The sequence below is a fragment of the Saccopteryx bilineata genome, chromosome 4, assembly GCF_036850765.1.
Source record: "Saccopteryx bilineata isolate mSacBil1 chromosome 4, mSacBil1_pri_phased_curated, whole genome shotgun sequence".
In the NCBI taxonomy this organism is placed as follows: Eukaryota; Metazoa; Chordata; class Mammalia; order Chiroptera; family Emballonuridae; genus Saccopteryx; species Saccopteryx bilineata.
Window position 1 is genome coordinate 156638713 of NC_089493.1, and position 5537 is coordinate 156644249.

The following is a 5537-nucleotide window of genomic DNA, read 5'->3' on the forward strand; positions in this document are numbered from 1 at the left end:
ATGCTAAAATCCTCAAGAACATATTAGCAAACCGGATCCAACAATATATGGAAAAAAATCATACACCATTATCAAGTGGGACTTATTCTGGGGAGGCAAGGCTGGTACAATATTCATAAATCAATCAATGTGATTCATCACATAAACAAAAAGAAAAAGAAAAACCACAGGATAATTTCAATAGATGCAGAAAAATTATTTGATAAAATCCAGCATCCGTTCATGGTCAAAACTCTCAGCAAAGTGGGAATACAGGGAACATAACTCAACATGATAAAAGCTATCTATGACAAACCCACAGCCAACATCATATTCAATGGGCAAAAATTAAAACAATCCCCTCAAGATCAGGAACAAGGCAGGGGTGCCCCCTTTCACCACTGTTATTCAACATAGTCCTGGAAGTCTTAGCCACAGCGATCAGACAAAATGAAGAAATAAAAGGCATTCAAGTTCGAAAAGAAAAAGTAAAACTATCATTATATGCAGATGATACGATATTGTATATAGAAAACCCTAAAGTCTTAGTCAAAAAACTACTGGACCTGATAAATGAATTCAGCAAAATGGCAGAATATAAAATCAATACTCAGGCCTTACCGGTTGTCTCAGTGGTAGAGCATCGGCTTGGAATGCAGAAGTCCTGGTTTTGATTCCCAGCCAAGGCACACAGAAGTGCTCATTTGCTTCTTCACCCCTCCCATTCTCCTTCCTCTCTGTCTCTCTCTTCCCCTCCCATAGCCAAGGCTCCATTGGAGCAAGGATGGCCCAGGTGCTGGGGATGGCTCCATGGCCTCTGCCTCAGGCGCTAGAGTGGCTCCGGTCACAACAGAAGCGATGCCTTGGATGGGCAGAGCATCGCCCCCTGGTGGGCATGCTGGGTGGATCCCGGTTGGGCTCCTGCAGGACTCTTTCTGACTGCCTCCCCATTTCCAGCTTCAGAAAATTACCCTACCCAAAAATCAATACTCAGAAATAAGAGGCATGTTTATACACCAAAAATGAAGAGTCAGAAAGAAAAATTAAGGAAACAAACCCCTTCATTATTACAACCAAAAAATAAAGTACCAGGAGTAAATTTAACCAAGGAGACTAAAGACTTGTACTCAAAAAATTATAAAGCATTGATAAAAGAAATCAACGAAGATACAAACAAGTGGAAACATATACCGTGCTCATGGTTAGGAAGAATAAACATCATTAAAATGTCTATATTACCCAAAGTAATTTATAAATTCAATGCAATACCAATTAAAATACCAATGACATACTTCAAAGATATAGATCACATATTCCAAAAATTTATATGGAACTAAAAAAGAACACAAATAGCCTCAGCAATCTTAAAAAAGAAGAATAAAGTGGGAGGTATCACACTTCCTGATATCAAGTTATACTATAAGGCCATTGTACTCAAAACAGCCTTTTACTGGCATAAGAACAGGCATATAGATCAATGAAACAGAACAGAGAACCCAGAAATAAACCCACAGTTCTATGGACAACTGATATTTGACAAAGGAGGCAAGGAAATACAATGGAGTAAAGACAGCCTCTTTAACAAATGGTGTTGGGAAAATTGGACAGCTACCTGCAAAAAAATGAAACTAGATCACCAGCTTACACCACTCCCAAAAATAAACTCAAAATGGATAAAAGACTTAAATGTAAGCCATGAAACCATAAGCATCTTAGAAGAAACCATAGGCAGTAAGCTCTTTGACATCTCTCACAGCAATATATTTGCTGATTTATCTCCATGGGGAAGTAGAATAAAAGATAGGATAAACAAATGGGACTATATCAAACTAAAAAGGTTTTGTACAGCTAAACACAATAAGAACAGAATAAAAAGACAAACTACACAATGGGAGAACATATTTAACAATACGTCTGATAAGGGGTTAATAACCAAAATTTATAAGGAGCTTGTAAATCTCAACACCAGGAAGACAAACAATTCAATCAAAAAATGGAAAAAAGAAATGAATAGACACTTCTCCAAAGAGGACATACAGATGGCCAATAGACATATGAAAAAATGCTCAACATCACTAATCATTAGAGAAATGCAAATTAAATCCACAATGAGATATCACCTCACACCAGTCAGAATGGTGCTCATCAACAAAACAACACAGAGTAAGTGCTGACGAGGATGTGGAGAAAAGGGAACCCTCCTGCACTGCTGGTGGGAATGTAGACTGGTGCAGCCTCTGTGAAAAACAGTATGGAGATTCCTCAAAACATTGAAAATCGAACTGCCTTTTGACCCAGCTATTTCACTTTTAGGCGTATACCCCAAGAACACCATAGAACTGCTCCAAAAACAGAAATGCACGCCCATGTTTGTGGCAGTATTGTTCACAATAGCGATGATCTGGAAACAGCCCAAGTGTCCATCAGAGGATGAGTGGATTAAAAAGCTTTGGTACATATATAATATGGAATACTACTCAGCCATAAGAAATGATGACATCGGATTATTTACAATAACATGGATGGACATTATACAAAGTGAAATTAGTAAATCAGAAAAACTAAGAACTATATAAATTCATACATAGATGGGACATAAAAATGAGACTCAGAGACATGAACAGAATGTGATGAAAACAGGGGTGGGGGTGTGGGGGGAGGGCGGGTTGGGGCGAGGAAGGAGAGAGGGGTTGGGGGAGGGGCACAAAAAAATTAGATAGAAGGTGATGGAAGACAATTTGACGTTGGGTGAGGTGTATACAGCATAATCAAATGTCAAAATAACCTGCAGATGTTTTCTCTCAACATATGTACCCTGATTTGTCAATGTCACTCCATTAAATTTAATAAAAAAATGATAAAAAATATAGTGAAGGTTTTTGTTCCTGGTTGTCATAGTGTTTTAAGGAATATGTAAACCAAAAATAAGAAACTTAGTAATAAAAAATAAATTTCTCAAAGCTCTAAAAAAATTTACAAGGTTAGTTATTTTAAATGTTGCACCGAGAAGAAACTGACAGCTGTCAGAAAGGAAGGGGGTTGGAGTCTGGGTGAAATAGATGAAGGGATTAAGCAAAAAAAAAAAAGAAATTCATAGACACAGAGAACAGTATGGTGATTACAGAGGGAAAGGGGGTAGGAGGAGGTAGAAGAGTGTGAGGAGAGATAAATGGTGTTTAAAGGAGGCTTGACTACAGGTTGTGGACATACAACATAATATCCAGATAATATATTATAGAGTGCACACTTGAAACCTATATAATAAGAGTGACATGTAATTTTATTAACCAGTCACTCCAATAATTTTTTTTCTTCTTTTTGCATTTTTCTGAAGACAGTCAGACAGACTCCTGCATGCGCCCGACCAGGATCCACCCGGCACACCCACCATGGGGCGACGCTCTGCCCACCAGGGGGTGATGCTCTGCCCATCCTGGGCGTCGCCATGTTGCGACCAGAGCCACTCTAGCGCCTGGGGCAGAGGCCACAGAGCCATCCCCAGCGCCTGGGCCATCTTTGCTCCAATGGAGCCTTGGCTGCGGGAGGGGAAAAGAGAGACAGAGAGGAAGGTGCGGCGGAGGGGTGGAGAAGCAAATAGGTGCTTCTCCTGTGTGCCCTGGCCGGGAATCGAACCCGGGTCCTCTGCATGTTAGGCCGACGCTCTACCGCTGAGCCAACCGGCCAGGGCTTCCAATAAATTTAATCTAAAATAAATTAATTGCCTGGCCTGTGGTGGTTCAACAGATAGATCTCGACTTGGAAAGCTAAAGTCATCAATTTGAAACCCTGGGCTTGCCTAGTCAAGGCACATAGGATAAGCAAGCAACTAATGAACAACTGAAGTGAAGCAATTATGAGCAGTCTCTCTCTTCTTTCTGAAAAATTAATGGTCTTTAAAAAGTAAATAAAAAATATTGTATCAAGACTGACTAGTAGACAAAAGTTTGATAACTATTTTAACTGAATAGCTGATGACATAAAAACTCAGACACTGAGCCTAATATTTGATATACTGAAAAATGCAAACAAACACACACCAAAAAGTCCTAACTTTTCCAAGTCTTGCATATATATATGAGGCTCTAATGGAAATGGAGAGTTGAGAGATATCCCTTGGTTAAATTTAAAGTTATCTGATTATACTAAATCTCAAAATCTAGTTGGAACTTCCATTCTACAGTAATAGAAGCAGCCTTTCACTTCCATCAGGTAAAGGTGGAGCTGACTTTACTGGAAATCATTTCCTTGCATGGGAACATCAATTGACCTCATGCTTCATACCTACTAATCTCCATTGCTTCCCAATGTACTATTAAAGGAAAACTGGTTGTGCCCATGTGGTGACTATATAAAGTTAAATCTAGCATAATAAATCTTACCCACTATAATAACTGTGAATGTTAGTTATTCATATGAATTCAAAACAGAAATGAATGTATGAATGTACTTTATAAATTCTAGACCTGTGTATATAAAATATCTGTTTAGATTCAGCTGAATTTACCATTATAGATGCACTTAGTCATAATTCTGGACTCTGTATGCTGGTCTGAACAGTTGAATGTGATTCTGATAGCTTACTCATTTGATTTATTGCCCTAGATTCAATGGAAACTACAGAAGATGAAGAAAAAAACATAAGAAATTTCTCCTCTGTTATTAGATTAATCATGCCTTCTTATTTTCTGTATTTCTGTTGTCTTGAGAGGTGGGGTCTTGTTAATGATCTTCTCATCTTTTATATGCACAGTAACCAATGCTGAGCACATACTGTCACCACCTTTTCTATCTGGCTCTCATACTCTGCATCACTATTTCCCTGCTCTAACTACCCCAGAGCCAGCTTTCAGATAACTAGGGACAACTGTTCTGCCCCAGGCCCACTAAAAGTATTCAATTCTAAGTCTTTTATTCAGTCTCAACTATGTTTTTTACATGGAAACCACACTAAAATTTCTTCTACATTTTCCTCTTGCTCCCTCTCTCTCACCCTTCTGATATTTTATGTGCCCCCTGCCTGATGTGGTATGGTCCCTCTGCTGAAGAACTATGGGTAACAAACTATCTTTCCAGTGGAAGTTGCATTTGCATCTGTTGCCCTTGCCATAGCTGAATAATACAACCTATATTTAAAAACTATTATAAATGGAAAAATTCAAAGACCCAGTGGAACAGAAAAATTAAAGTGTACATACACTTGCTGTCTACTCATCCATCTTATCACTGAGATCATTTTCCCTCCAAGGTTGGATTCACATTGGTGTGAGTAACACCCACGTTCTGATAAAGTGTTGTGGTCAAAGGATACAGAAATACCATGGACATCAGTTTCCTGGCTATAGATCTTAATTGCCACAGAGAAAGTAAGCAGCTCTGTAACTACAGACTCTTTGTTGATGTCTGTTTGATCATGTTCTATGTAACACTGGAAAGCTTTTTTTTCCCCACTGGAAGGCTTTGACAGCCTATTCAGCTTTTATCTTATCTGTACAGCTGACAAAAATTCCAGGTTGGACAGTCCAGCCCTTTACTTTAGTAACAGCTCAGAGATCATTATC

At 38.8% G+C, this 5537-nt stretch overlaps 1 non-coding gene across 1 annotated transcript; it reads right to left on the bottom strand.

The window, feature by feature from the left end:
* Positions 1-3591: 3591 nt before the first annotated feature.
* TRNAV-AAC (transfer RNA valine (anticodon AAC)) lies at positions 3592-3667 on the bottom strand. Its single transcript has one exon. It is a non-coding gene; the product is annotated as a tRNA-Val (tRNA).
* Between the last annotated feature and the right edge of the window lie 1870 nt (positions 3668-5537).